The following is an 8,986-nucleotide window of genomic DNA, read 5'->3' as shown; positions in this document are numbered from 1 at the left end:
GATAACCAAGGGTATGTATATACCTAGTGAAACAAAAAGGATATTATATATTGTCTAATTCTTTAAAGGTATCAAATACGGCCAAATAATACGAAACAACATCCCAAAGGTTTGTATCTATAACTAGAGCATTCTTATGTATTTTTGTAATGTTTATTTTTCAAGGTATCTAATATTTTAAATAAATTATGGCCGGGTCATGCTTTTTAGTGACTAATTGTCATGAATAATTAACGTGACCGAATAATATAAAAAGCGATCTTAATTATTTTTTTACTTTATGATGTGCATACCTTGCCCCATGAGATGAATATTATTCAACAATATTGTGAAATAATCTTGACATACCTAAACTCGTCCTCACTTTTTCAATAAATTTGTTAATCACTGGCTACCATACATGGCAACGAGTATGAAAAATTAATTAATTGTGACACTCTCACACAGAAGACAATTAATGACATTCATCAATTACTAATTTGATCCTTTCCATAGCATCAGCCATGCAACAATTAATATTTGGAAGGTAAACAATTAGCACGCATCATTTTTTTTTGGAATGTCATCAATACATGTTCGTGGGTATACATAGTATGGTAAGTTTTTTCTTGCCTTTTGAAATATGCATGCAATCATCACAACAACAAATCATGATACGATCCAACTGTATCTAGGCAAGGTGCCTAAGCATTTAGGTGTCCCTATATATATATATATATATATATATATATATATATATATATATATATAGAAAGTCTATTTAAAACCTAAGGTGAAGAATAAGTTATTCTTCATCCCGCGAGCCACGTTCAACCAAGCCACCATTCGTTTGATCGAGGCAAAAGCCCACCGTCCCCTTGCCGTAAGATTACAACAGAGTTAAGTTTTTTTGTATGTTTGATGAGGCAAAAGCCCACCGTCCCCTCGCCGTAAGATTACAACGGGGTTGAGACTTTTTTTTATGACTTGACTCGATGCCCCTCCTGGTCTTTTGCGCACATCCCTGTCTTTTCCTAATCTGCTGCATACGGTTTCGATAGTATTGACGGCGAACGGCGGCCTGGTGCTCGGCGGCGATTTGGCCCGGAGTGAAGCCATGTTTGGCATGCTAGCTGGGCGGTGTGGTCTTGGCATTGGGTGGTCGCTGGGTAATTGGGGCGGCGCGGTGTGCGGCATCGGCATAGGTCTTGGGCCGTGCTATGCACGGAACTGTGGCTGGTGATCCCACCGGAGTTGTGGCAGGTGATTGCGGCAGCGCCGTATTGGGCTACTACTACATGGCAAAGTTGCCGCTGTTTCACTTGAAGTTTGGTTGAGCATGAGTGCACGGGAGGAGGGGAGCAACTCCAATTTTTGTGATTTCCGTTCCAAAATTCCAATTAGCTTCGTTTCCTTTGTGATGTTCTTCCCAAATTGATATCCGTGCATCTGGTTGCTCCCGATCTGCTTGCTCCTGCGCCCCTTGAGGTCCTGATTTGACTACCAACCTGTGGATCTAGGTTCTCCCGGTGGTGGAGTTCATGGAGCTCCAGTGGCTAAGGACTTGACCGGCAAGCTGGAGGCCACCACAATCAGCGTCCTCCAGCTCTAACACTAATCATTCATCTCATCTAGTCACGTGGGTTATGTGGGTATGTGGCCATCTTTGCCTGCTTCAATAATTTTCAGTTGCTTCAATTCCTAATCTAGTTCGTAGCAGACGTGCAGATAGTAGAATCTTGCCTCCCATATGTTCAGGTGATATGTTGCTATTTGAACTGAAATCCCATTGTATGTCTTGACAAGTGAACGATGCAAAAATAGTGTACTGACTATCTAATCGTTGTTAGGTTTTCTCTTCTCTATTTGAAGGCGATGATCTTGTGGCAATTGGTTCCATTTGACTTGGTGCCTGCACCACCGTATATACAAGTTTCTTCAGTTTATTCGGGTGGTTTCCTCTGTCATAATGGCAAAGAAAGGCGCTAGATCCAATTAGATGATGTAAAAGTCACTGCTAGATTTCAAGAATTTCTTACTTCCAGCATTCTCAGGTAGCAGAGATCGCCAATCATCGTTAAGAATGTTTTTTTTCATGTTTCTAGCGTATATGGTCATTGTGGCACCCCTTGCATCATCATGGAATCCACATGTTTCAAAAAGTGACATGCAAATGGTACCAAAGAGTGTATTCGCATCATCATATACCATAGTAACATACTATTACAACTTTACAAGTGATAGTTTGAAGTAGATCATGCTTCCTCCTTCATCATCATGTTGTTCTAACATCTTGGTTTAGTTGATCCAGAGATACATTTATCATTCATGTTGATTATGCAGTCGAAGCTTATCAATTCATCGCTGTTGAACTTTGTAGTTTTGATCTAGATAACTCTCTGCCTGCAAAACAAAATGTAGTTAGCTCCCATATGAACGTGTATTTAGAAGATTTTTGGAGGTTGAGGAGCTTGAAGAAATTGCACTTCTTTTGCATGTGCCTATATACCTCTCAGATCTTCTAATGAAAACTGAAAGATTTTGTCTCCAGTGTGATCTCGTGATTATACTACTTGTTCTATACAAAGAAATCTATGTGTATATGGAGTACTTGCAGTTTTTACCTTGAGGATTACTTTTCTTTTCAAGATGGAATTTTGGTACTTAGTATACTCCTTACTGCCTTGTTTTCTGGCTGGGCTCAGAATATCATTTTCTTTATCGAATGTTGTGACTAATGGAATTTTTAGTGGACACCCCGGCAATTTTATTTATTACTCAAATTATCTATGTTTTCATTTCTTGTTTGAAACTCCTCGACATAAAAATTACTAAAGCTTCACCATCTAGCGAAGAACGGATGCATCAACTCTCATTTGATTCACAAAATGATAAACTGTCCCGTTTTTCCCCCTTCTCGGTATTATTCATAGACTTGCTTTACAATTTAAAATTAGGATCTATTTTGCAATTTCAAAATCCATACTCAATGTTGCTAAACACGTCCAAATGGCGAACAGGTTTTTAGTACAGTACATGAAAGGCTAATTCTATGCTGGTGAAGAGATATCCCAGGTTTTTTCATACTGTAATGGGTTTGAGTTGTTTCTGATTTAAAAATGTTAATGTAGCGTTCTCATGCAGGCCTTAGTTTCTTGGTTTTGTTGTTCGCTGCAGTCCTGGTATAATCCTTTGTTCTTCTATATTTGTTTACCACATCTGTATTTACACCTGACTTTATGCATTGTGCCATCAATGTTAGAGGCCTCATCGCGGGCTGTTTTTTGAGCATTGTACAACTTCACTGAAAGTAAATTTGCTACTGCAATTAAGGGCGACCTAACTATGGCCTGCAGTGTTGTTGAGCAATATAAAGGCCCGACATTACCTTTTATTTGTCCAACATTATCCTTAAAATGCATAGCTCCTAAAATAAGTTTGTAGAGCACGAATTGCAATCTAAAAAATGAGCTGCCTGCTGAACCAGCAACCGAAGATGTGGGTGGTGCGGTAAGACATACGTCAACCATCTATTACTAAAAGAGGATTCCTATTTGTCCAATTTTTACTTTTGATCAGGGATTGCAGATTTAATATTTACTTTTTTCAACAAGTAATTTTTTTGGGTTTTGCTTCAGATTTTATCTTCTGTGAAGTGTTGGTTTTGCTCATCCTTAACCCATTCTTTCTCCCCCGCAAAAAAACATTCTTGTAGAGCTATCTATTTAAATATGATTAATTTCTTCTTCTTTGGTGTTACTCTACCACTGCCATAGACAAGCTATCATTTGGTTCCTTGTCATATTTATTTAGTTCCTTGTAATATGTCATTGATGGTTTATGGAGAGTACATTTCAAACTAATGTTCCTCTTTTCAGCATACAGTTTTCCTTTCTTACATTTTGCAATGCATCAGGACAGAAACATGACAGATTGAGCTGCAATGGTATGTGTACATGTAACAGGTTTCCAAGCTCTGGAAAACTTTTTCAGTAATCGAATCGTTGCTGAAACTACATGGTCATCCAGATGAGGATGTTCAGAAGGCTAACTGGAAATGCATCTTGGGCAGAAATTGTAGGGTCATGCAGATGGGGATTTTGCAACCTCTAATCGGAAATCCAAATGTTTGCATTTTGCCCAGACCGGTGCCCTTCTCAAGATTGACGTGAGGCTGTTCTACTACAGAAAGATAGTTTTGTCTATAGATATAGATTTGTTTAGATGCTACTTTGTCAAGTAGCCTATTGATTTTATTGTTTTATGATTTATGTGTGATGAACTCACATCGTCTTTGTTCATTGTAAACTGGTCTAGTTATACCATGAAATGCAAGTGCTTTTCGAGTAGTTCTTATGTGGTGGAATGCACAATTCCAGAAAAAAATTTGTCTTGACTAGAATGCTTAGGAATCTTTTTGTGTGTGGTATAGAGCTAATGAGTTGAACACATGACTTCATGATCTGGTAAACAATTGTTGTACAAAACACCAAAAGAGAATGGAGAGTAGGAATCCAAAACAAAGAAATCAACATGATTTTTGTAAGATACACTCAAGTCGACCCTTATTGACATGCCTATCACAATCTGTTGAAAACGTACACAAATTAGAAGAACAACCTTCCAGTGGTACTTCTACAAGGAAATTTGACAAGCACTCAAAGGAGAGATTTTTTCGACGCAATAACTCAAAAGGTTAATGCATTGCACCCCAATCAGGTATTCACTATACATCACGCAGTGAAATCATTGCCTTATTGTTACAGAATTCATTTTCATTCATATATTTTGTCAGACTAAAAAAACAAAGACATGTTAAATGACATGTTTGATCCATGGCATAGAAAATTGGAGGTCTTATATTGGCACTGGCAGCTTTAGCCAGGCTTCTGAACTTGTGACAAGCATCGACAGGTCGTGCGGCTACACATGGTTGTGGTTGTGCTCGTCCTAATAGGTGCCATGAGGGTCCCAGCATTGCCACGACACGCACCACGTGCTTCCCCCAGCACACACTCCTTGCTGCTGCTCCATCAATACAACTCCCTGCGCTCTGTTAGTTCATATTGAACTACTTGATTCGGTTAGAACCTACAATGAAAGGATGCATATCTCGTCTTAAGTTAGATAACTTAGATGAAAGCCCTATAGCACATAGCTGATGGGTCAAACATCTAAAGCTTTGATAATACGAAATCCCAACAGTTTCAAAACAAGAAATCAACACATAGATAACTAGAGTAAGAAATGCAACTGTGGGGCTTCCATTAAAATTTCTTTTAGTGACAACATGATGGACAGAAAATAGTATTCTGAGCAAGCAGAACAATGGAGCCAGAAAACACGGAAATAAGGAGTATACTAAGTACCAAATTTTCAGGTTGACAGGAAAAGAAATATTTGTAAAAACTGCAAATAGCCGTACACATAGATTTCTTTTTATTTGTATAGAACAAGTAGTATCATCATGAATCTCAAACTGAAGACAATGGCCTGCCAACTAAATGAAGCTTCTAGTTAGATCCATGCATAACAGAGCTGGAAGATCTAAATACATGTTCATATGAGAGCTGCTTCATTTTCTTTTGCAGGGAGAGAGTTGGCTGTTTCTGAATTACAAAATTCAGCATCCATCCAATATATTGATAGGCTTTTAGTCCTCAACAATTGTATTGATGCTTTTCTATCCTAACCTGTACAGAAACTGCAAGATCTTTCATTCTGTATTGCCCAAGCAATCTATGGACCGGATGCAGGTGGGCAAATGTACAACTGTCTTTTGAGTGTTTTACAGATTGCAAAAGGAAACAAGAAAACCGAAGCAGAAGCTAATTTGCATTACTAATTGTGGATATTCATCAATACATTTGTTGAAGACGAGAAGCTTATCATCTTGGGGGTGCCTTTGGTGATAGAATTTGTACTTGAAAGTTAATGACCTAATTTCCTAATTTTTCTGTGAAAATCAATGGTGGCACAAAAGCAGCTCAAGATTGATAGGACACTATACAAGTACATGAAGTATTTAGTTAAACTCCAACATGAGGTATATCTACTTTAAATCCACACCTTTTAAAAACAACAACGAGCACACCTGTCGATTTCCAATAAAGAAACTGCCCGTGTTTTACAAGTCAAGCCCAAAACATTTAAAAGGCCAACACCATCAACAAGCAAATGTCAAGCCAACAGACTAGGGGAACCAGGTAGCCATGCAGGGGTCCTGTGCAAACAGCCACGACACAAACTAGATGCAACAATTCGAGAAATGAGTATGCCAAAGTACAAGCAAAGCACCAGCAGCTAAATGTGCCAGACTAGGCTCATATTACAGAACAAAAGGAACCTAAGTTTTCAAAACAGGGGTAGGAATGCAAAGATAACAGGAAAGTCACAATATGCATTTTAAATGCATACTTAGATGATAGGAAAGTCACAATACACGTTCTAAACAGACAGAAATCCCGAAAAAAATATTTTATCTCTAGTAGGAAATTTTAGCAGCACCTCCAGAATCTATCTACATTCAGTACTAACATTATAATAATGTTTGGAGGAGCTACTAGCTGCAGGTAAGACTCTGAGTAACAGAACAAGAACTTTTCTGAACAATTCAAGCATATTTACAGTGAGGTTTGGTCATCATGTATTGTGGTACAACGCTATATTCTAGAACAAAATCTTTATCCCATACCTTTGCAAAAAACAGCAAGGAAACTTCAATGAGTTTGCAGGCAATCAGGCTATACAACTAAAGTTGATTCACAAAAGGGAATTCTGCAGAGGAAAAAAAAGTATGTTTTGCTGGAGTTCATCATCATTGATGACAGTAGGTATAGAATTACTTATATGATGAGGCCTCACCTGGATCCCTACAACAAAAATATTGAACTAAAGAATGGGCCGTGCTTCAATTTAAGGAAACAGCAGCAAGAAACAACACTAATTGGAGACAAATACCTTTCTTTCGAATTGGATATTGGTATCTCCCTGAGAATCAGTAAACAGTAGAAGAGCTTAGCCAACCAAGTTAACATATAGCCAATACCCAAACTATAAGCTGAACAAAAACTGCAAGTGGCTAGATGCTGAGGTCACAGCCATGCTAACGTTGTGGCAGATGTCGCAGGACAAATTCTGATAATACTATGAGACCATAGCATAAGCATTACAATTTCACATAACATAGTAATTTTGTTCTGCTCTCGTCACAACAGGCACAAGTGATGATTTCATGAAAGTAATTGCCCCACAACTTACCACCCCCGTTTAGATGCCAAACTCGTAACAAAAAAATTCTGGTGCACTCTTGAGGACACAAACAAATTTCAGTATCAAAAATAGGTAGGAAAATCACCAGAGGGATGTAGGCACCCATGTTCGAGAGAGGAAAAGGGCGGAGCTTCTGCTCATGGGCACATTAGGAGGACTGGAGTGAACAAACTTGAAGAGGAGGTCGATGATACCTAGACCATGATGACTCAACAGTGGCCGGTGAGATTCCTGGATCCTTTCAATCAGGGAGATGAAGATGGGAGAGGAGAGAAACGTAGTCCTTGATCTCGCGGAGCGCGTCGAGGCGACCGAGCGATGCCCTGGCACTGATGTCGAGGTCGGACTTGGCGCCACAACTTCTGCTGAATTGGATCCAGCCGGCGGGGCGACCTATTCGCCTTCTGCAAAGCCACCAGATCCAGTTCGTCGCCGCAGGGATAGTGACCTGCTCCGCTGTCCTCCGGAGAAGGGGAACCGCCGTGGGTGCATGCAGAGCAGGTCGGGGGTAGCGGCGGTCGTTCGGAAAATGGCAGAGCCCTCCCAGCCTCCCACCGTCCCACGATCCATAGAGTGGGTTTTCTCCCGATTGTTTTAGACGTGCGAGGTAAATTTACCTCGCAAGTGTTTTTCCCTACGGTCCTTCTTTTTGGCAGGGTCACGCGTGAGGTAAATTTATCACCCGAGGTTTGTTTCTTATTACCTGATGAAGCGTGTGGTTTGGCCAGGGTGACGAATAGCGCGAACGAGGAATGCAATAATAGTCTTAATGCTATGCATTGCTTATTTAAAAAGATGCGTTAAAGCAGAATGATACAAGTAGTGCGATAAGCAAAAAGTAGGACTGTTTGACATGTCCCTTTCAAAAGCAAGCTGAGGAATAATATTAAAGCAAATATTTCACTTGTTATCGTAATCCACCCGGGAGTTCCGTGGTGTGACGTAGCTTTCTGCCTCCTTGGTTGCTGCATCATGTGTTCGGCAATCATACTGCCGGACAAGGTTTCCAGAGATTAAAGTCCTAAAAGAGAAAAATAACAAAGCGGGAAGCCCCTAGTGCGGTTAAGCCGCGTCTTGGAGCGTGTCGTAGTCGTGCCCCCTCCCTACCTGTGCCCATGGTATTTTTAATGCGTAATTATGTACGCGTGGCACGGATTTCACTGTTTGGCTTGGGCCGGAGTGGGGGCCGCATTGCTATGCGAGCTCGGAATGTGCCAGGCGCCTGTTGCCGATTACCCCGGGCGCGCTTGAAGGTGTTCGGGTCCTTAATCGCCGAACTAGTGGATTGCCTTAAGAGGCTACCTTGCGCTTCTGCTGCGAGGGCCGTGGTGTGCTCCTCCGTTCGGAGAGAGCGCTCTGTGTTTCCATTAACTGTAATGATCCCCGAGGTCCTGGCATCCTGAGCTTGAGGTATGCATAATGCGGTACCACATTGAATCTCGCAAATGCGGGTCGCCCGAGCAGTGCATGATAGCCACTGCGGAACGGGACTATATCGAAGATCAGCTCTTCGCTTCGGAAGTTATCCGGGGACCCGAAGACCACTTCCAGTGTGACTGAGCCTATGCAATGGGCTTCTACACCTGTTATGACACCTTTAAAGGTCGTTTTTGTGGGTTTGATCCTTGAGGGGTCTATACCCATTTTGCGCATTGTGTCCTGATAAAGCAGGTTCAGTCTGCTGCCGCCATCCATAAGGACTCGAGTGAGGTGAAATCCGTCAATGATTGGGTCT

The 8,986-nt window shown here is 40.8% G+C and overlaps 2 long non-coding RNA genes across 2 annotated transcripts; one reads left to right on the top strand and one right to left on the bottom strand.

Annotated features, from left to right (window-relative positions):
* The first annotated feature begins 809 nt into the window (after window positions 1–809).
* Window positions 810–4,328, top strand: LOC147970478 (uncharacterized). Its single transcript, XR_015604045.1, has 2 exons — window positions 810–1,737; window positions 1,830–4,328. It is a non-coding gene; the product is annotated as an uncharacterized LOC147970478 (long non-coding RNA).
* A 158-nt stretch (window positions 4,329–4,486) lies between these two features.
* On the bottom strand, window positions 4,487–7,937 carry LOC147970477 (uncharacterized). Its single transcript, XR_015604044.1, has 2 exons — window positions 6,674–7,937; window positions 4,487–5,070 (listed from the first exon to the last, which is right to left on the bottom strand). It is a non-coding gene; the product is annotated as an uncharacterized LOC147970477 (long non-coding RNA).
* Window positions 7,938–8,986: the final 1,049 nt, after the last annotated feature.

Source organism: Triticum urartu, chromosome 5A (assembly GCF_056163025.1).
Source record: "Triticum urartu cultivar PI428250 chromosome 5A, HENAU_Tu73, whole genome shotgun sequence".
NCBI classification, from domain to species: Eukaryota; Viridiplantae; Streptophyta; class Magnoliopsida; order Poales; family Poaceae; genus Triticum; species Triticum urartu.
This window is presented reverse-complemented; position numbering and strand designations above follow the sequence as displayed.